Here is a 24,329-nt window from a genome sequence, read left to right as displayed (position 1 = left end):
GCAACCAGGAAGACCTGTGCCGCCCCTTCCGGGAGTCAGTGCACCAGAGTTCCAGATGGTCTTTGGCTTTTTCCTCTGGCGTCCGAGATGTGTGTGCAGGGAGCAGTCTCTTCTGGTTTCCCAGGCTTGTCTGCCTCTCTGAAGGTTTAGCTCTCCCTCCCACGGGATTTGGGTGCAGAGAACTGTTTATCCGGTCTGTTTCTTTCAGGTTCCAGCGGTGTCTCAGGCAGGTGTCCTGCCGCTCCTGGGCCCTCCCCCACGGGAGCCCAGAGGCCTTATACAGTTTCCTCTTGGGCCAGGGATGTGGGCAGGGGTGAGCAGAGTTGGTGGTCTCTTCTGCTCTGCAGCCTCAGGGTGCCCACCTGACCAGGCGGTTGGGTCTCTCTCTCACCGGGTCTGGGAGCAGAGAGCTGCTGCGGGCCGGGATCCGCGGGTGTGGGACTTCCGGTAAACACAGAACGTGCCCGGTCCTAGAGAAATTCTGCTTCCGTGTGTCCCAAGCTCACCATGCAGCTTTCTTGCAGCAGAAAATTTGGTCTTACCTGTGGTCCCGAGGCTCAGGTTCGCTCGTAGGGTGCTGCCCACGGGCTCTCTGCAGCGGCAGCAACCAGGAAGACCTGTGCCGCCCCTTCCGGGAGCTTCAGTGCACCAGGGTTCCAGATGGTCTTTGGCTTTTTCCTCTGGCGTCCGAGATGTGTGTGCAGGGAGCAGTCTCTTCTGGTTTCCCAGGCTTGTCTGTCTCTCTGAAGGTTTAGCTCTCCCTCCCACGGGATTTGGGTGTAGAGAACTGTTTATCCGGTCTGTTTCTTTCAGGTTCCAGCGGTGTCTCATGCAGGTGTCCTGCCGCTCCTGGGCCCTCCCCCACGGGAGCCCAGAGGCCTTATACAGTTTCCTCTTGGGCCAGGGATGTGGGCAGGGGTGAGCAGTGTTGGTCGTCTCTTCCGCTCTGCAGCCTCAGGAGTGCCCACCTGACCAGGCGGTTGGGTCTCTCTCTCACCGGGTCTGGGAGCAGAGAGCTGCTGCGGGCCGGGATCCGCGGGTGTGGGACTTCCGGTAAACACAGAACGTGCCCGGTCTTAGAGAAATTCTGTTTCCGTGTGTCCCAAGCTCACCAGGCAGCTTTCTTGCAGCAGAAAATTTGGTCTTACCTGTGGTCCCGAGGCTCAGGTTCGCTCGTGGGGTGCTGCCCACGGGCTCTCTGCAGCGGCAGCAACCAGGAAGACCTGTGCCACCCCTTCCGGGAGCTTCAGTGCACCAGGGTTCCAGATGGTCTTTGGCTTTTTCCTCTGGCGTCCGAGATGTGTGTGCAGGGAGCAGTCTCTTCTGGTTTCCCAGGCTTGTCTGCCTCTCTGAAGGTTTAGCTCTCCCTCCCACGGGATTTGGGTGCAGAGAACTGTTTATCCGGTCTGTTTCTTTCAGGTTCCGGCGGTGTCTCAGGCAGGTGTCCTGCCGCTCCTGGGCCCTCCCCCACGGGAGCCCAGAGGCATTATACATTTTCCTCTTGGGCCAGGGATGTGGGCAGGGGTGAGCAGTGTTGGTCGTCTCTTCCGCTCTGCAGCCTCAGGAGTGCCCACCTGACCAGGCGGTTGGGTCTCTCTCTCACCGGGTCTGGGAGCAGAGAGCTGCTGCTGGCCGGGATCCGCGGGTGTGGGACTTCCCGGTCCACTTGTACTTAAGCTTTGTACAGGGCAATAAGAATGGGTCAATTTGCATTATTCTACATGCTGACCTCCAGTTGAACCAACACCATTTGATGAAAATGCTATCTTTTTTCCATTGGATGGTTTTAGCTCCTCTGTCAAAGACCAAGTGACCATAAGTGTGTGGGTTCATTTCTGGTCTTCTATTCTATTCCACTGATCTACCTGCTTGTGTCTGTACCAAAACCATACATATTTATCACTATTGCTCTGTAATACTGCTTGAGGTCAGGGATTGTGATTCCCCAGAAGTCCTTTTATTGTTGAGGATAGTTTTTGCTATCCTGGGTTTTTTGTTATTCCAAAGGAATTTGCAATTTTTTTTCTAACTCTGAAGAATTAAGTTGGGATTTTGAAGGGGATTATTGCATTGGCTCTATAGACTGCTTTTGGTAAAATGGCCATTTCTACTATATTAATCTTAACAGTCCATGGGCATGGGACATCTTTCCATCTTCTGAGATCTTCTTCAATTTCTTTCTTCAGAGACTTGAATATCTTGTCACACAAATCTTTCCCTTGCTTGGTTAGAGTCACACCAAGGTATTTTATATTATTTGTGACTACTGTGAAGGGTGTCATCTCTCTAATTTCTTTTTCAGCCTGTTTATCCTTTGAGTAGAGAAAGGCTACTGATTTGTTTGAGTTAATTTTATATCCAGCAATTTGCTGAAGTTGTTTATCAGGTTTAGGGGTTCTCTGGTGGCACTTTTGGGGTCACTTAAGTATACTATGATATCATCTGCAAACAGTGATATTTTGATTTCTTTTCCAATTTGTATCCCTTTGACCTCCTTTTGTTGTCTAATTGTTCTGCCTAGGACTTTGAGTACTATATTGAATAGATAAGGAAAGAGTGGGTAGCTTTGTCTAAGGCCTAATTTTAGTGGGATTCCTTCAAGTTTCTGTCCATTTAGTTTGATGTTGGCTACTGGTTTGCTGTATATTGCTTTTACTATGTTCAGGTATGGACCTTCTGTTAGTTTCTCTATATCTCTGATTGTTTCCTGCCATCTGCTCCTCTTGAGTGAATTTGCTTCTTTTTGTTCTAGAGCTTTCAGGTGTGCTGTCATGCTCTTAGTGTGTGCTCTCTCCAATTTCTTTTTAAAGGCACTCACTCGACCTATGAGTTTTCCTTTCTGCACTCTTTTCATTGTGTCCCCAAGTTTTGGTTTGCTGTGTCTTCGTTTTCATCAAATACTAAAAAGTATTTCGTTTATTTCTGTATTTCTTCCTTCACCAAGTTGCCACTGAGAAGAGAACTGTTCACATTCCGTGTGTATGTGGGCTTTTTCATGTTTTTGTTGTTATTGAAGTCTATGGTGGTTGGATAGAATGCAATGCATTATTTTAATCTCCTTGTATCTACTGAGGCCTGTTTTGTGAACAACTATATGGTCAATTTTTGAGAAGGGACAGTGAGGTGCAGAGAAGAAGGTATATTCGTTTGTTTTAGGTTGAAATGTTCTATTAATATCTGTTAAATCCATTTGGTTCATAACTTCTGTTAGTTTCTCTATGTCTCCGTTTAGCTTCTGTTTCCATGATCTGTCCATTGATGAGAGTGGGGTGTTGAAATCTCCCACTATTATTGTGTGAGGTGCAATGTGTGCTTTGAGCTTTAGTAAGGATTCTTTTATGAATGTAGGTGCCCTTGAATTTGGAGCATAGATATTTAGGATTGAGAGTTCATCTTGGTGGATTTTCCCTTTGATGAATATGAAGTGTCCTTATATTTTGATAACTTTTGGTTGAAAGCCGATTTTATTTTTTTTTTATTAGAATGGATACTCCAGCTTGTTTATTGGGACTATTTGCTGGTAAAAAAAATTCCCAGTCTTTCACTCTGAGGTAGTGTCTGTCTTTGTCTCTGGAGTATGTTTCCTATATGCAACAAAATGCTGGGTCCTCTTTACGTATCTAGTCTGTTAGTCTATATCTTTTTATTGGGGAATTGAGTCCATTGATGTTAAGTGGTATTAAGGAATAGTGATTGTTTCCTGTTATTTTTGTGGTTGGAGGTGAAATCATGTTTGTGTGTCTCTCTTCTTTTGGGTTTGTTGCAAAAAGATTACTTTCTTGCTTTTTCTGGGGTGTAGTTTCTCTCCTTGTGTTGGAGTTTTCCATCTGTTAGCCATTGTAGGGCTGAATTTGTGGAAAGATATTGTATAAATTTTGTTTTGTCATGGAACATCTTGGTTTCTACATCTATGTAAATTGAGCGTTTTGCTGGATATAGTAGCCTGGGCTGGCATTTTTGTTCTCTTAGTGTCTGTGTGACATCTGTCCAGGATCTTCTAGCTTTCATAGTCTCTGTTGAGAATTCTGGTATAATTTTGTTAGCTCTGCCTTTATATGTTACTTGACTTTTTTTCCTAACTGCTTTAAATATTCTTTCTTTGTTTTGTGCATTTGGTGTTTTGACTACTATGTGACAGGAGGAATTTCTTTTCTGGTCCAATCTATTTGGAGCTCCGTAGGCTTCTTGTATGTTGATGGGCATCTCTTTCTTTAGGTTAGGGAAGTTTTCTTCTATAATTTTGTTGAAGATATTTACTGGCCCTTTAATTTGGGAATCTTCATTCTCTTCTATATTTATTGTCCTTAGGTTTGATCTTCTCATTGTGTTCTGGATTTCCTGAATCTTTTGGGTTCGGAGCTTTTTGAATTTTACATTGTGTTTGACTATAGTGTCAATGTTTTATATGGACTTCTGCCCCTGATATTCTCTCTTCTCTTTTATTCCGTTGGTTGTGCTTGTATCTATGACTCCTGTTCTCTTTCCTACGTTTCCTTTCTCCAGGATTCACTCCCTTTGTGATTTCTTTATTGTTTCTATTTCCATTTTTAGATCCTGGATGTTTTTGTTCAATTTTTCACCTGTTTGGCTGTATTTTCCTGTAATTCTTTAAGGGATTGTTGTGTTTCCTCTTTAAGGACTTCTACTTGTTTACCTGTGTTGTCCTGTATTTTTTAAGGGAGTTATTTAGTCTTTCTTAAAGTCCTCTATTATCATCATGAGATGTACTTTTAAATCCAAATCTTGCTTTTCCTATGTGTTGGAATATCCATTATTTGCTGTGGTGGGAGAACTGGGTTCTGATGATGCCAAATGATCTTGGTTTCTGTTGCTTAGATTCCTGTGCTTGCCTCTCACCATCTTGTTATCTCTGATATTAATTGATCTTGCTATCGCTGACTACAACTTATCTCTCCTGTGGGCCTATGAGCCTCTCATCTTTGGAGTGAGAGAAAGCAGTCCAGCTTTCTGCAGGCAGGTTTTGGGTACACGAGCAGTGGGACAGCCCCTGCTCTGGTTGTAGATGGAGACAGGAAGGGTCCTGTCCTAGGCTGCCCTGCAGCTCCCACTCCCTGTGTGCTCTCGGGGTGTCTTTGCTTGGACAATCAATGGGAAGAAATTGGAGAGAAAGTGAGTTCTCTCCTCTGGGCTGTGGGCTTATGAGGGAGAGTGTTCCTGGAAGACCAGCTCTCTGTAGTAGGTTTTGTGTCTAAGGGCTGTGGTACAGCCCCGGCTCTGGACGCAGCTGGAGTGTGGAATGGTCTTGTCCCAGGCTGCCCTGTGGCTCCTGAACCCTGTGCTCTCCCAGAAGGTCCCTCTCGTGGGCTATCCAGTATACTTTCTATATACTAATAACAAGCATTCTGAGAAAGAATTCAGGAAACATTCCCATCCATAATGGTCTTAAAAAATAAAATACAAAGGATTAATCCTAACAAAGGAGGTGAAAAACCACTACTCTGAAAACTTTAAGTCTCTGAAAAGAGATTGAGGAAGACACTAGGAGATTAAAAGATCTCCTATGCTCATTGCTCATGAATTGGCAGAGCTGGTATTATGGATATGATCTTCCTATAGAAAGCAATGTACAGGTACATCGGAATCCCAATGAAAATCCTTATGACCTTCTACACACACACACACACACACACACACACACACACACACACACACACAATAAAACCAGAAAAAATATGTAGATCACCGCTCTAATTCTATACAATTGATCAATGTATCCATTTTCCTGCATCAAAACCCATTTTCTATAGAAATATTAGGCAGTGAGAATTCCATAGATCAGCTGTTCTCAACCTGTAGATCATGACTCATTTGGGGATATAATGACCCCTTCACACAGGTTACCTAAGACCATCAGAAAATAAATATATTTACATTACATTTCATAATAGTAGCAACATTACAGCCAGAATGAAATAATAGCAATGAAAATAACGTTATGGCTAAGGGTCATTGCAACATGAGGAACTGTGTTAAAGGGCAGCAGCTTTAAGAAAGTTAAGAACCACTGACCTAGATAAACCTCTGGATACAGAATTTAAAAGAACAATCAAAAACTCCATCAAAAGATTCAAGGAATTTAAAGAAGACACAAACAAAAAATTCAATGAAATAAGGAGAAAGAACTTAAGGAGAAAAAACATCTGAGTGAGGCCTAAGAAACACAAGCATAATGGAAATTATAAAGAGATTTCAGGACTTGAGAATGGAATTCAATGAAGAAAAACATTAAAGAGGACTCAAGGTGAAATGAAAATGAATCAAAAAATCCAATAAACAAACTTGAAAACTCAATGAAAAGTCTTACAAGTAGAAATGAACCAACGATAAGTCAGACTATCAAGACTCGAAGATACAATGAAGCACAATTTTTAGACCAAATTAGTAAAGAATATGAAAAAAATAAAAGACAGAAAAGGAACATACAGGAGCTGTGGAATTACATGAAAAGACCAAACTTTCAAACTTTAGGCACAGATGAAACAGAGGAATCCCAAATCAATATCACAGACCAGATCATACTTCAACAAGATCATAGAGAAGATCCTCAAACTGAGAAAAGGTATGGCCATACAGATACAGGAAGCACACACAACACAGAATAGACAAGACTAGAAAAGAAAACCCCATCTCATAGTTAAAACACAAATTATACAGAACAAAGAAAGTACATTAAAAGCTGCAATATTTTTAATCAACAAGTAACAGTTGATTTCTTACTGGAAACATTGAAATCCAGAAGAACCTGGCACAATACACCCCAAGTCCTAAAAGACTATAACAGCCAATCAAAACTAATCTACCCAGCCAGCAAGACTACCTACCATAGTTGAACAAACGATAAAAAATGTCTCATGATATAAATAGCCAAAATCTATAGTCAATAAATCAAACACAATGAAAATACAAAAATCAATGCTTCAGGCTGAAGAGAAGAAGCATAGCCAAGAGACTGGAGAAAAAAACATAATTGCAAGAACACGGAGTTCCACTGAAAATAAAGACAATACCAAAAAAACTAACAACCAAATAACCACAAATAACATATATAACTCAATAATAACTTTAAATGTTAATGGCTTTAATTCTCACATCCAAAGACACAATCTGGCTGAATGTATGAAGAAACTAAATCCATCTATCTGTTTTCTATAAGAAATGTGTTGGCTTTACATGTCATAATATAGGTGTAGAAAAGTGCATCTTTAAAAGAACTCAAATTGCTCAGAAATTAAGTCCGATGATTGATAAATGGGACTTCATAAAATTAAAAATAATCTGCACAGTTAAAGAAGCAATCAGCTGGGTGGAGCAGAAGTCCACAAAATGGGAAAGTAGCTTTTTCAGCTATATTTCTAGCAAAGGGTTAATATTCAGAATATACACTTAAAAAAACTCAAAAGACAAAGGACCTTAAAAACAAATGACCCATTTGAAAAACCTACCTAGGACCTAAACAGATCTCAAAAAAGGAAAGAAAATGACTGAGATGTATCTCAAAAAATGTTCATCATGCACAGCAATTAGGGAATGAAAATCAAAATAACTTTTAAACTTCCTTTTATGCCAGAGAAAATGTCAAAGATAAACAAAGCAACTAGCTAGAGGGGATGGCAGGGAAAGGGGGTCATCATTTATTGTTGGTGGGATTACAAACTTTGGTAACCACTATAGAAATCAGTGTGAAGAATCTACATAAACCGAGTATAAATATGCTGTAAAAACTAGTCATGCCACTCCTTGCATGTGCCTAAATGACTTGGCATCCTATTCCATAGGTATTTGTTTAGCCAGGTTCATAATAGTAAGGAAAAAGAAACAGTCAAACTGCTGTTCAACTGATTGAATGGATAATGAGAATGTGGAACATATGCACTGTGAAATACAATTCAGATATAAGGAGAAATGAAGTCATGAAATTTCTAGGTAAATGGACCAAACTAGAATATAATATATTGAGTGAGGTAACCCAGACCCTGAAAATAGATGCTGCATGTTCTCTCTTATTTGTGGTTCCTAGTTCCAAATATTCATATAAGAGTATATATCTTGGTATAACTACAAGGAATCAGATTAGAAAAATGGGAATAATGCAAAGTATCTAACTGGAGAAAGGGGGGAAGATTAATGCAGAATAAGGGTAAATAGCAATGGATATCTGAAAAGTTCATAAGAAATCATAGTAATATCACCTAAAATATTTATATTTAAGTGGGTCTATAAATATACATATACAGTTTAAATTAAGTTTGCCCATTTGAGCTGACAGTGATTCCTACAAGAAAGACTATCTGAAAACACACACACAAAAAAAATCTCAAAACCAGGCATGAGAAACTGTCTTTTAAGTTGCTGGTCAGCATTGTTCAAAAGACTCTCAGATATTACAGGCTATTGCTATTGCTCTTGGCTAAATAAAAAGATAAGACCCTATTGCTGAAGACACTGTCTATATACTTCAGATCTTAATAGCAACCACCACTCCTACCCAGCTAGGATGCCTATGAACCATAAAAATGTCCAGCAGGTCATGATAACCTTAAGGGTACAGTAGCGACACACATACCTTGTCAGTAACCAATAGCCCTCTAAATGGGCTTAATTAAGACTTGTTCAACCCATACGTGGGCTGGACCTAGGCCTCCCCACACATATGTAAAAGATGTGAAGCTTGTTCTTCATGTGGGTCCTGAACAACTGGAGCAAGGGCTATCCAAAAAGCTGTTGCCTATACATGGGATATGTTCTTCTAGCTGGGCTGCCGTGTCTGGCCTCAGTGGGAAAAGATGTGCCTAACCTCATGAAGATTTGATGTGGGGATACCCAGGTGGGCTTCCACCCACTCAAAAGGGAAGGGGAGGGAAGACAGGGAGGGATTATGGCAGGTATGACTGGGAGGGGCCACTGAACAGAATGTACAGTGAATAGATGATGATAAAATGATTTGTTCAATAAGAGAGAAATCATACATGGTATTGAAAACATAACCAACTAGCTATGGTTAGTGAAGTCATGAATCTTAAAATAAAACTGCCACTTTACTAAGCCAGAAGAATCTCTAACTACATAACAAATATTTACCCTTATATCCACAGGTAAGTTTAGTCCTCCCCCTCACTAAGAAAACTTCTGTGTTTAACTGAACAAGAACAAAAATAGCAGACAGGCTGACATGGACTGAAAAACACCACAAGACCTCAATCCCACACAATGAACTACAGGCCGCTAAGCAATGCTGAAAATAGGATAGTCCTTCCCAGGGAAAAACATACCAATTGGTTATCCAAAAGAAAGTGATCATTTCTGAAAAACGCATACAAAAAGTATTATCCTGTATTTACATATATAGGAATATATATGTGTATGCATATATTGTGTATGTGTATATGCATGTAGCACAATTAATGAAAAAATGCCATAAATTTGAAAGAAAAAATGGGAGTATATTAGAAGGCTTGGTGGGAACAATGAGACAAGTGAAATTATTTAATTGTATTATAATCTCAAAAATAAAATATAACTAAAATATAGGTACATTGTATGAAATTTTTAAATAAAATATTTATAATTTCATGCACTAGAATTTTCTTCTATATCCTATATTGACTTCCTTATTTCCTTCATCTATATATTTATATTCACTTTCATTAATTCCAAGATTTATGTCGTTGGCTTTGTTGAATATTCTTAAAGTCATTTTAAAGTCTTTGTCTGGAATTTCACCTCACTTATTATCATTAGACTCCATTATTGTAAAACAAGCAAGTTTTTAGTATACATCCTGGTTCGTTTTTATTTTCAACCTGACATACACAGCCAAGAGTCACCTGAGAAGCGGTACTCTCAGATGAGGGATTGCTTAGATGAGATTCGTTTGTGGCTCTGTCAATAGAAAATTATTTAGATTGATTGGCATAGTATCATACCCTGGGCAGTTTATCATGGATTGTGCAAATGCTGGCTCTACCTGAACCAGAGAAAGCAAGACAGTAAGCAGTATTGCTCCATGGTTTCCCTGCTAGTTGCTGCTTTGAAGCGATGCCCTATCTTCCTTCAGTAATGTATTGTTTCTTAGAAATTTAAGTTGAGTATATATTTTTCCCCAAACTGACTTGGTCTCAATATTTATTATAACAATAGATATCAAACTCAAACAGTGGTTTTTTGTTGAAAGGAGAATATTTTCAATTTTACACTTCCTGCGATGATACTGTGGGTTAGCCTTGCAACTCCACATGCAGAGGCATGGTTTATGTGATAAGCAATGGATACTTTGACTTGAAATGCCTTTCCGTCTTCAGGTAGTGGAAAGAGATATCAGCAAACCTTGCGCTTCGGTGCCTTAGACCGTGGCACCTTTGAGCTCTTGTCACTGCTTTTTCTTCTGGGAAGCCATTGACTCTTACTCTATTGAATAGCTCAAAACAAATTTTACCATGTGACACACCAAATGGTTCTGATTCATTTTTCTTCCTCTAGTTACATTTATTCTGTACACCAGAGCCCACCAAATAGTTCTCTAACACTTGCCCTGGGTTCCCAGAGTAGGCTATACAAAGAAGCACTTCTATGTTCAGAGGAAGTACCCAATTCTCTCTGAATCTTTGGCATCCTCATGGATCTGTCCAGTGCTGGGAAAGTTGCAATTGGCAGTAATTTTGTCCAAACAGGTCTTTATGGACTGAGGCACAGCTAGAGTACAAGGAATGTAATATCATCCTGAAGAACATTAAATCAATGACCTCTTTGGATTCTGACTGCCTTTTCTAACAGATTAGTGTCTCCCTAGAAATACCCTGTGTCTTGAGGGGTGTAAGCAATCTATTTCATACTTCTATGGACTGAGATTAGAAATATGCATGACCAAATCATGAGAGATCTAAAAATGAAGTAAATTTAAGGGAGTCAAAAGTTTTTGCTATATCCACAATCAGCTGGCTGAAGTTTTCTTGCTCTATCTAGGTAGAAATTTAGGGAAGTAATGGCAGAAGCTTCACTCATAGTATCTCAACCACCATGGCAGCTCAAACATAAGTTGAACAAGGATGACCCCAATGACCATGCCAAACTGAACAAAGAAAAGCCTACAAAGCCCCAACCCTACTCATAGAACTGCAGGAAACTGAGTAAATCTGGGAGTGGGAGAGGTAGCCATCCTCAGGAAGAGCACACTAATTTCTTGTCCAGTGTCAAACAATCGACACTGAAAGCATACACACAGGCAGTCATTTTACAGACTGGGCAAGTTATACTTACTGCATATATATATATATATATATATATATATATATATATATATATATATTAACAATGAGTAAAAGAAGTCATAAATTTGGAGAACAGTGAGGGTATATGAGAGGACATGAAGAAAAAGTAAAGGGAGAACTATTATAATTAAAATATAATCTCAAAAATATTAAAAAGGAAAAATACAAATTGTGTGTATAGACAAACTCTGCAAGTGCTGTTTTGCAGCAGCAGCACTCAGTTGACTGTTAGGTTGCAGTAGCAGCAGTAGTCAGGCAGATGTGGGAGCCAGTGCAGCCCTAGTGTTAAGTTCTCATAATCCCTTAGGTATCTGCATCTTTAGTGCTCTAAGTGTTGTAGCTGTCCTGTAGTCTTTAGACCCCAGTACTCTTGAGACTTATAGCTTTCTTTATATCCTTTTATCCTCAGTCTTCTCTCTCTCTCTCTCTCTCTCTCTCTCTCTCTCTCTCTCTCTCTCTCTCTCTCCCTCCCTCCCTCCCTCCCTCCCTCTCTCTCTCTCTCCCCTTCTCCTTACTGCCCTTCCCACTCTTAAATTATTCAGTTGATTCTCCAGCTACGAAAAAACCTGGAAGCTGACTCTTGTCACACAGCTACATATTATGAATATCTCTGTATAGCAGGGGTTCTCCACCAGGATTCTGTGGGGCCCCTAGAGACTCTGACCAGGATTCAGCAAGACCATCAGAGCCATACAGGAGCAAATGGAATTCTGGATCTAGACCATTTAAAAGCCCAGAGTCGACTGCTCTTGATATGTCTGTTACTGTGTCCACCACCAAGACAATTGCTGTCTCTTCAGTTGAAAAGTGATGACTGCCTTGCTGCTTTTATAAGGTGGCCTACTAAATGCTCAGCTGTTACTGCCATGGCTCTTCTGCTGTATCTGTTGTTACCACTGCTGTCTGTGCTCTGAGCTCTGTTATCAGTTCAGCCCACACTATTAAAGGTAAACAAGAAAAGCATTTTACCTGGTATCATGCTGCAATACCAGGGAAGGCAGAAGTGCCTCACTGAGAGCCTGAGCAGCTTGTTTATATATGTCAAGAAGGTACATTTGGACCAGTAGTAGCCATATGTTATTGAACAATAAGAGACATTCAGACCAACCGCATACCTCCTTCATAGAATAATTGCAGTCATTCATGTTTATGTTTTGGAAAAATCACAGCTATTCTCTTCTATGCCAGTCACAACTATCCCTTGGCCAGAATACCAGGGGACAAGCAATCCCTCTAGCAAAGACGAAAATGGTTGCAGTGTCATGTCTAATTTATTTACTTATAATGACAAACATTTGGCACAAAGTGTTTCAAACAGTGTTGTCTATTCTGGGGATGGTAGCACACACCAGGTGAAATACAGGTGAAAGTGGGAAAGGAAGGAAGAACAGGAATTCAAGGTAGCACTCATATAGTTAGCTACATAAAGATCAAAAACAAAAAGAAGCAGCTCTGGCAGAGACTGCTTTGCCTTTAGAATCCATGGCAACCACCTAGGATTTTCCTCTAGTTGTCTATGAATATTGAAGAGAGCTGATGCTGGCAAAAGGGTAGTCTGGATAGCTTTGGGGCTAGTAATCTTCTGCTTAAACCAGCAATGGGATCAAGTCTAAAGGGTGTTATTTAATGAGTAAAATTTCCATATTGCCAGTATCTCCATTTATCTATAGGAAAAAGAACATCATGGGTATATCCAGTAAGAATTCAAAGAACTTAACACAAATGTCAGTATTGCTTTTATTTTAAAGACTTGTTTATCTATTATATATAAATACGTTGTAGATGTCTTCAGACACACCAGAAGTGGGTATAGATCTCATTACAGATGGTTGTGAGCCACCATGTGGTTGCTGGGATTTGAACTCAGGGCCTCTGGAAGAGCAGTCAGTGCTCTTAACCACTGAGCCATCTCTCCAGCCAACCCGTATTGCTTTAACAGTAGTTAATGCTTGCCTCATTTCTCAGAGGGGGGAGGGAGCTGGCTCCCCCTTATGTATCTCATTATTATAAAATCTACAGAGCATGACTATTTCTGAAACACTTTTCAACAGATTTAATAATGCTGTTTTTAAATAGATATTGACAATTTTTCCAGTCCAATTTGTAACTGAAAGGACTTTAGAGTTCATTTGGTCTAAGGTTTCTATTTCCTAGGAAAGGAAACAGGCCCAGAGTAGAAAAAGTTAAAAACCTTATCAGTGACAAAATATGCTCTGGAAAACAGTTGTCTGCACTCCAGACATCTAGTCAGAGACAGGAGGATGCCAGAATTTGAGGCCAGCCTAGTCTAGAGCAAGTTCCAGAACAACCAACACTACACAGATAAATGTTTTCTCAAACATCCCCCCAATAAAAAAGACAGTTTCCAGGGATCCCTGGTTTCATATCTCAGTTCTTGCTATTTCCAAACTGTGTTAGTTTAAGCAATCTATGTATGAACTTGAATTTCTTACCTTGTAATAGGAACAACACTGCTCTCTGCCATCTGGAACAGTTTTAAATATTAAATGAGTTAACATGAAAGACCCCCTAGGTGCAAGTAGTGGTGCATGCCTGTAATCCTAACACTCAGAAAGCTGGGGCAAGTGGATCATGAGTTTGAGGTGAGCCTGAGCTGCACAGTTAACTCAAGGCAACATTACAAAGCCTTATGTTAAAGAACAGCCTCTGACACAGTAACCTGCATTTTCTTGTTGCTATGATTACATACAGTTCACTTTAACCAGTGACATGTGGAAAATCAGACAGAGCTAGAAGGTCGCTGAAATTTCAACATAATCACTGATGAGTCTTTGATATTGGGTAGGATACCTTACTTCCCTGTGCCTTCTCATCTATAAATGAAGATAATTATTAAGAGATAGTAAATTATAACTCCTCCTTGTAAAATAGCAAGTAGCACAAAGGTAAGGTGAATAATAGTTATATATAGCATGGTACCTGAATGGAAATAAGGATTACATTCAATTCAAAAAAAAAAAGGTTTGTATGGTTAGATGTTGTTTTCTTTTTCCACAGAGTGAGAAAGTATAGAACATAGGACATCAAACCAGGAATATCCAATTCCCATTATCAGCCCTTTTATCTTTCTCTCTTTTTAAATATTTATTTGTCTCTCACACAATACATCCCAATATATGTTTTGGTAATAATCTATACTCACCTCCCCTCTCAAACTCTTAACTCCAGCACATCTCCCTACTTCCATATCCTCCTTTTAAAAATAATCCAATGGATCCAATGAGTGCTGGCCATTTGCACACACGTGTGGAGCTGTCCATGGAGCATGGCCAAACTACTAGCAGCCATATTTCAAGATAAAAGTGGCAATCCCTTTCCCAATTGCTATCACTGACAATAGCTCCGCAGCCAGGAGTGGCATTTAAGAAGCCAACAGTCAATGTCGGCGTTCTTGTTGGCTTAATCTAGTATAAGTCTTGTACAGGTTACCATGGCTGTGCAGTGTACATACAGACATGTTGCATTCAGAGAACAACATTTCAGAGCTTCCGTCCTTGTCGTCCAGATCTTATATTCGTTTGGTTCCTTCTTTCATGATGTTCCCTTAAGTAGCAGAATATCATGTAGATGTTTCAACTATGGATGAACACTCATAGCCACTAACCCTCGCCACTTGGACCAGTTATGTGTTTCATCATTACCCACTACCCATTTCTTTTTGCCATATTTACTTTAAATCTGAAGTATACCTTGAGGATATTGGACATTTTGCTTATATATCTATACTTAATCATATATTAAAGAAACCTCTTTCTTGGTTGAGCGGTGTGCAGAGAGTAGAGTGGAAGACTAAATACTAAGTGTTCTAAATCAACCCTGCTGTGGGATCCAATAAACATTTCATGATTCAAGTAGTTTCTCCTAGGCAAGGAGCCACGTTCCAAGAAGACCAAACTCTGTTCACCTACAGTGTTCATCTGCCTTTCCTCAAACTGCACTAGCCAAATACAAATTTTAAGTGAAAGAATATAATTGTGTATGCAAATGTAGCCTCCTGACAAGCCACCTGCTCCCAACCACTGTAACTAGATTTCCTGCTTCTAGGTCTTTTGCATAATAGAAATTCTAAAATCCCCAATAAACTTGGTAAAAAGGACTAAAAAATTTAATCATGGTCACTTACCTATAGCTCTCATTGCCCCAAATCTCAAAACACCCGTGAGTATATCATGCTATCTCCTGACAGTCATATCTTGAACAAATTGTCAATTTGTGCTGTTTGCCTTGTTATTCAGTAACTTTGGTTTGGACTGAATACATAAGTCTTTTTGCACTAATAAGGTTAGATTGCCCTACATCCTTCCCTGGGCTAAAATTACTTCTTACCTTTTGTATTTTCCATTTTCACAAGGATATTATTTTAAAAGAATGGTTATAATTTAAGCCATTCATGTAATTTTTCTTTGTTTGGGCATTAGTCATAGCAATACAAAATTTTCTTGAGTACACCAAAGTAATTTCTAATTATTATCTATGTGTGATATTTTTAGCCTTACAAGCAAAATATATACCCATACAGCATGATTACAGTCTTTAACTACTAATGGAGTCATTATTTTTGTCTCTTTAAAATATAGTAGCAATAGATTGCATATTTACTCAGAATGATTCTAGCGTAATTATGGGTGTGCTTTAAGCTTACTATGAATGATAAATCAATCAGAGAATATCTTTAAGAATATTCATACTCTTCTCAGAAAAAAAAACTTTCCTCATATGAACCAGCTCTTGGACAACATAATTGTCAAAAATCCTATTGGGATCTATGACCTGAGCCTGTGGTGTTATGTATTCTGGCCTGGAGAAAGCAGGGCCCAACTTCAAGCCTGTTATGTTTGCTTTTGTCAACACATCTCACAGATACAGGAACACAGAAACTTACTGTGATGGTGAAGGTAGACTCTACTGTGTTAGAGAAGAAACAAAATCTAAAGCAACTACATACTGCAGCCTTCAGTGGTATTTCCCATCAAGTATTATAGTATGACAAACAGAAGCTGAGGTCTGGAGAGATGGCTCAGTGGTTAAGAGCACTGGCTGCTCTTCCAGGGATCCTGAGTTCAATTCCCAGCACCAACATGGCAGCTCACAACTGTCTATAACTCCTGTTCCAAGGGATCTGACACCCTTATCCAGACATACATGCAGGCAAAGCACCAATTTACATAAAATAAAAATAAATTAAATACTATTAAAAAAACAGAGGCTGGTTTCATCCACAAGATAATCTGATGTTCTTCTTAGGAATACTTCTGTTCCAAACCAAAGAAGTCGTCCAGGTTATCTGCATATCTCTCTCTATCTCTCTCTATCTCTCTCTATCTCTCTCTATCTCTCTCTATCTCTCTCTATCTCTCTCTATCTCTCTCTATCTCTCTCTATCACACATACACACACACACACACAGAGAGAGAGAGAGAGAGAGAGAGAGAGAATCCCTAGAAAATAATTGGGTGTGTCCAAAACCTTTAACTAGTTCTTATAAAATCCAGCAAAGGTGACCTGGTGCCATGCATACTTTGAACAATATGAGACATCAAATTTATGAGAGAAAAGAATAAACTGAGTGTGTGCTAGATTCTCCTATATGGTGAATTGAACATAAAATGTCCCCTATGTCCATATCTTTGAACCTGAAATGATGATGATGCTGGGGAACGTGGTGACTCCTTTGGACATGGGACCCAGCTTGCAGATACAAGGATATAGATACGGGATTAGAGGATTAAAGCCGGCTCCATTCTGGACTGTAATCTCTGATTCCTGGTAGGCTGAGATGTAGCACATCACCCTACAACCCATAACCACTAGATGGAGCCCAAGTCCCCACATCTCCTCCATTGATCCTAAATCCTTCCTCCATTAAGTTGCTTCTTGTAAGACATTTGAAGACAGTAATAAGAAAAGGAGCTGATGTGTCATATTTCCAGTTTGTCCCCATAGACTTATGAAAGCAAATTTCCAGAGATATCTATACTTTAATTGAATTCTGTTCCATCAATCTCATCAAAATATTCATGTTGTCTGTCTGAATATGCAAATTACCCAGATAAATGGATTGTGGGCAATAGATACACACAATATAGCTATATGTATTTATACATTTGCTCTGTACCTATTTGATCAATATACTTCATTTTTTAATCATTGTTACACCTAGATGTAATGTCTATTTTGTATATCTATTGCCCACAATCCATTTATCTAGGTAATTTGCACAAAGCAAAATTGTGTAATGTATTATTTGGCACATCAGCCTATATTATTTTCCTTGTTTGTCAGACAAATTTAGCATTGGTTTCTCTTGCATTTACTTTTAATTACTCCACTTTTCCCCATCCTCCTCCCAGCCTTTCCCAAGCCCCCTCTTGCCAACTCCTTCCATGTTCTAACTCTGTCATATCACTGGCCTCTCTCTCTCTCTCTCTCTCTCTCTCTCTCTCTCTCTCTCTCTCTCTCTCTCTCTGTGTGTGTGTGTGTGTGTGTGTGTGTGTGTGTGTGTGTGTGTGTGTGTGCATGCGTGCATACAAATATACAACCTGCTGGGTCTACATTTGTTTGTGTGTATATGGTTTCAAAGCTGTTCATTTATTTTGGACAATCAATTAGGGGGCTCATCCCTAAGAAGGGCTAACACTTTCTTAGCAATCATTACTTGTTTGTAGTTCCTTGTTCAGAGGCAGGACCTCAAAAGATAGCTCACCCCATCCCCTCCTCAATGTTAATATATCTATTAATATGCCAACGTTCCGAACTTTTTGATGCAGACATTTCTATGAGAGACTGTTTCATGGTGTATTCCCTGGAATTCTAGCTTTTACAGTCTTTCTGCCCCTTCTTCCATGAAGTTCCCTGAACCATAGATGCACACACAAGCTATGGTGTAAATGTACACATTGGGACTGCAATTGCTATTGTCCACTGATCTCTGCATTGTGTGCATTTGTGGTTTTCTGTGATGGTCTCCATTGTCTGTGAAGAGAAACGTCTTTGATGAGGGGGTCGTAGCTACCCTTATCTATAGTGGTAAGGACAAGATTTAGAATGTACTTAGGAACTATGCTAATCTAGCAAAATGTTAGTAATAGATTCTCTTTTAATGTCCATGACCAGAAAAATGGCTAGGTTTCTAGTACCAGGATGGTAAATATTACTAGGTTTCTAGTACTAGCTAGCACCACCATGTGAGTGCCACTTACTGTGCCTGTCTGTCTACCTTGCCATGCTGATCACTGTTGTGCTTCATGGCTGTCACAGCTTCCCTCCATTGACAGTTTACACATATTTTTCTGAAACTATGAAAGCAGAAAGAAGCTTTCAGGTTTTAGCCAACTCCAGTCATCTGAGTCCTGTGTCGTAAGTGTGCAGTGTCCTCATCAATAATAGTTTACCTTCAAGCTCTGCTAGCCAACCAAGAGCAAAAGCCATAGTCTGTATTGTTTTGGGTGTCCCTTGGACTGCTTACACTGACTAGTCTAAAAGAGATTTCTTGTACTGGGATTCTTGTTAGTCTATGGTTCCTATGGGGAGCATTGTCGGTCCTAGCTGCATAACTTGCGTGTGCATAAATGTATGGTTTATGATTTTACATAAATATTAAAAAAGGTTCCTTGAGGCATTATCAAGCAGCATTGCTGATATTTCTCCCTCCTTACTCCTCCATCTGTGCTGACCTCCCTCCCCACTACCCAATTAGAATCCCCCTAACAGTTTTTCCTTTTCCTGCTCATATCACCTGTATCCTGCTATTCCCCTCCCAACCCTTCCCCATGTATGGTCCCTTCATACTTCTTGCTTTCTGTGGTCATTCCATGTTCTATATTCACATCTGGAGATTTGGGGATAGAAACTAGAGATGAGAGAGAACACGTAGCATTTGTCTTTCTGGATCTGTGTTATCTCATAATCTTGTCTATGTCCGTCTTTTTACCTGTACATCTCATGATTTCACTTTTCTTCCCAGATGAATAGTATCCCACTGTGTATATGTACCACATTTCAACTATCCATTTATCTGTTGAGGGATATTCAGACTGTTTTCACCCCCTAGCTATTATGAAAGGCAGAAATGAACATGGTTGGGCAAGTATCTATGCAGACAGATGACATCCTTTACATATATTCCAAGGAGTCGTATTGGTGGGGCATGTGGTAGATTTACTTTTACTTTTATTTCTTCATTCTCCATACTGATATCCAGAGTCGCTCACCAATTTGCATTCCCACCAACAGAAAGTGAGTGTTCCTCTCTCCCAGAAAAACACATCTACAATTGATGTCAATTGCTTTGTTAATCTTAGCCATTCTGACTAAGGTGAGATGAAATCTCAAGGTCATTTTAATCTTCAGTTCACTAATTGCCAAGGATGGTGAACAACTTTTGATGTATTCCTTAAACCACTGTTATTTCTTCCATTGAACTCTCTGTTTAGATTCTCAGCCCATTGCTTTTTTAAATTGGACCATTCATTCCCTTAATTCTCTCTGTTTTGTGAGTTCTCTGCATATTCAGGATATTAATCTTCTGTTGGAAGTATATCTGGCATTGATTTTTCTTCCATTCTGTAGGTTTCCTCCTCAATAGATTGTTTCCCTGCCTGTACAGAAACTTTTTAGTTTTATGAGTTCCCACTTGTCAATCATTGGCCTTAATCCCTGATCAAATGGATCAAAAGTCCTTTTCTGCACCTGAATTTTATAAGCTGCTGTCTGTGATCAAACGAGAGAACAGAAAATTATGAATTTGTACTGTCGTTTGTTACATAATTTATGAATATTCTTTGTTTCCACATGTGGTAGCAAGTTGCTGCTGGGGTGACACTTTTGAAACACTTTATATTTACTTTTACTCTTAAAGTAGTATAAAATGGTAGGCTTCACTATAGAATTTTCAAACAATAAATTTGTTCTAGTTGAATCTTCTTCCCCCTCATGATGTTCAACTCTCTTTCTGCCCCTTACAGTCTCCCATTACCAGTCTCTTTTAGCTCTCATGTCACCTGCGATCTTTCACATATTTCCGTTCCTCTGCACATCTTTTTATTCTCTTTTGGTGTCCTTTCTAGTTCTTTAGGCCTTACCAACAACATTTATACACATTTATAGAATATTACACACACACACACACACACACACACACAGTCTTCATATGAGATACAATGCAGATTTTTGTCTGGGACTTGGTTACCTTCTTTAACACGGTACTTTTGTGATCCATAAATTTTCCAGCAAATTTCATAATTTCAGTTTTCTTTACCTTAGAATACAATTGCCTTGCATATATGGATGTAAGCATTTCTATGTGGTAGGGCATGGAGTTCTTTGGACATAGTCTTCAGGGCTTGTATAGCTGGGAGATACACACACACACACACACACACACACACACACACACACACACAGTAGTTGTAGTTCTGTTTTTAATATTTGGAGAAAACGCCATACTGACTTCCATAGTGGATATACTAGCTTAAACTCCCAACAGTGATGATGATCAGGGCTTCCTATCCCTCACATTCTTGCCGGCATTTGTTGTCAGTTTTCTTGATAATAGCTAAATGAGCTGAAATAGTGTCCTGGTATCCTTTTGTCAACTCAACTCAAGCTACAGTTATCTGGAAAGTAGATCCTCAATTAAGGAACTGTCCCTGCCAGATTTCCTCTTCTTATTCAAGTTGATAAATATTTCATATTTTGTCCACTTTGGTTATAACACTACTACTATTAATATTTCATATAAGTTTTACAGTGGTGAAATTTAAAGCTAAAACTTTGTACATGATAGGCAAGCAATTTTTGTGCGTAATTTTATTATTGACATATATTTTCACTTCTCTTGAATATATACTCTGGAACTGCCAGGCTATATGGTAACTATAACTTTTGAAGGTTCAGGGAATAAAATCAAAGTTCTCATACATGCTATGGAAATTTTCTATCATTATGCCACATTTTCACTCCCTATATTGTTTTTAAGGAACTGCCAACCTGTTTTCTAAAGTGATGACATCATTTTACATTAAGAAAAAAATAGTATATGATGATATTTTTATTGTTGTTTGTTGAGACAGGGTTTTAGGATGTAGCCCTGACTGGCCTGAACTCACCCTGATCCACATAGCTATGCCTCTCTAGTGCTGGTACTAAAGGGATGCACAATCACTCCTGGCTCAAGGATTTAATCTCTCTGCAATATATTCAACATTTATTACGATAGGGAGTCTATAATAATTCTGTGAACGGAGAGCTCGAGTTATGATGTGGACAACAGGGTACCATAAGAAGGACGGGGACTGTTCATTACTACCATCTCAAATGCAGGGAAGTGCTTCTTCCTGACTTCGGGATGGAATATAAAGATACGACTGCATGGGCACCTCAAGTAAAAGTAGAGTAGGCGTGGCGTAACAACAGACATTGTGATTAAGTTTGGTAAAGGAGCACTAACTCCAAGGTTTAGGCAACATTGTAAGAAGATACAGCAATGAAACAAGTTCTAAGTGGATCTCTGGCCAGCAGCTTCATGAACATAGAAGGGTCCCTTCTCTCTCTAGAACTCCACCTACACAAGCTTTGGTTTACTCTAGTCCCTGCAACAGTGGTTTTACAACCCTGCCTTGCTTTATAGTGCAAGTGAACTGTGAACCTATGAGTCTCCTGCCTTAGCCTCCTGAGATTTCTGGGACGTGCTACCATAACCAGCTTGGAACATGCTCTACCCAGCATCTATTTCAAATGTCCCAAATGATTATGATACACTATCAGAAATAAGGGTACTAAATATTTTCCAACTGTTTCAGTGACAGACATCTTCTTTTAAAGTGTGTATTGCATTCAACATACTAAACTTTTATCTATACTTATAGCATACAATGACCCACACTAAGAATTGTTTCTTATTGCTCCTTTTCATTCAACCTCTCCAACCTAAACCACATGTGCTCTAGAGTATCATATTAATAGAATAATAACTGAACGGCAGCTACTGAGGAGTCATTTTCCTTCCGGTAACAGGCAGTGGGGTTGCAAGCATTGCAGATTCTTAATGTTAGTGAAGAAATATTGAGGGCTGAGTGTTAGTGGGTGGCCCACTGTATCCGGTGGCCACGGATGCAGGACCTGTAGGTGTATGGCTAAGCGCCCCCTAAACAGGTACCCTGTGGGAAGAACCTGCTTCCTGCCTGGAAAGTACAGGGTAGTGATGGGTATGTCTCAAGCCTGAAGCCCTGAGCCGTGCCTTCAGGCTGTGAAGATGACAGACAGATCTTTCTTATAATCCTATTCAAGACTGCACACATGAACTAGAAATGAAAGATTTACACAGGAGTATGCCTGGGAGATAAAGGAATCAGTATAATCAGGCTTCCCCTTGAAATGATTTAAGTTTTCCCAGGCATGTGGATTTCATTGACTTCAGGTGATGTATATTTCGAATTCCTCAGAGAATTGCTTTGGTTGAGTCAGGCACCCAGACGCAAGAGTTTTTAAATTCTAGGGCACATTGGTTAACTTGGCCTCTCTTGATTCCCCATGCTTTGATTGTTTGCTGATAGAAAACAGATGCACGATCCTGCCCACTCCAACCTCACCCCCTCATTTTTGTTTATGCGTGGTCATTTCTCATTCTAAACGGCAATGAAACTTCATGTTGCAATTTCTGAAATTTATGAGTGACATTTCTTTCTCTGTCACTGCTGCACCCCCAATTTACTATTCAAAATCTGAGTATCAAGTCATTGACAGTTGATTAAAGTGTGCTTATGGGCATGAGGACAGATGGAGGAATGACATCATGGCTCCCACTTCCCCATCTTCCAGATGGCACTTTCTAAGGAGAGATACCAGCATTCTCTTAGGCACAGCTCCTCGCTTGCTCTCTGCTTGGAAGCAGCTCTGTTTCCCTTAGATGTAGACAATGAGGCTGGCTTCCTCCGTTCACTTGGGGATGCTGAGGCATTTTCAGAATTTCTTGTTGAAATTAAAACTTCCAGCATTAACTACACTTCCTGCTTCAAAAATTTTAATTAGACACAGCAAGAGAGCAGCCTTCTGACTTAGAGTTCTGACCTATTTTTGCATGAAATGACTCATTGTTGGGATTGTATTGAATGTTGGATTTCTGTTCTGTGTTTATTACCCGTGCTGGATTTGTCTTCTGACAATTAAATGCAAATGAGTCACATGCTCTAATACTGCCGCAAGGCTTTACCTGGATTACCAGGACTCTGTCAAAAATAAAATGTGTATGTGCTATACTTTTAAAATAGAACCTGATGTTTAAAGCAAAAGAGAAGTATACCATAGAGTCTATTTTATATTTTCCTTGTTTTACAAAACATAACATCTGTGAGTTCACCTACATGTATGTTTCAGTAGTCCATTCATTTATATTCCTGAGTAACTTATCACTGTATAACACTGGGATGTGTTTGTTCTCTTCATCCAAGTTTGAGATGTTTCCAGATGGACATTATTGTACATAATATTGCCACGGCATTCAGCAGATACAAGCAGTCACCGTTTATCAACACAGTGTAGAAAATAACAGGCTTCATTATGACATTTTTACATATGGAGTTGGACTTTGTCCATGTTCACCCTCCCTCCTTCCTTCCCCTCTCCCACTCATTAAAAAAAACCTAACTCATATCAGAGACTCATATGCAGTTGTAAGAAATAATAAAAAGAGCTAGGGGTGGCTCAGTGTGTTAAGAGTACTTTCAGCTTTTGCAGAGGACCCAGGTTCAGGTCTCAGTTCCCACATGACAGCTCACGATCTTCTGTGACTTCAGTTTCAAGGCATCTGACACTCATTTCTGCTCTCTAAGTGCATAGATATAAATGAAGGCAAAACATTCATATATAGACAATAAAATTATCTTTTAAAAATGAAAATGACAAAGACACTAAGTACATAGATACGTGACTAGAGCCCATCTGGTCGGGGCATCTTTCACATTATCATGAATCACTGCCCAGATAATAACATCGAGACAGTTATGATATAAAATACAATAAACAGAA

This window comes from Rattus norvegicus, chromosome X (genome assembly GCF_021556685.1).
Source record: "Rattus norvegicus strain SHRSP/BbbUtx chromosome X, alternate assembly SHRSP_T2T, whole genome shotgun sequence".
NCBI classification, from domain to species: domain Eukaryota; kingdom Metazoa; phylum Chordata; class Mammalia; order Rodentia; family Muridae; genus Rattus; species Rattus norvegicus.
Note: the sequence above shows the minus strand (reverse complement) of the source record.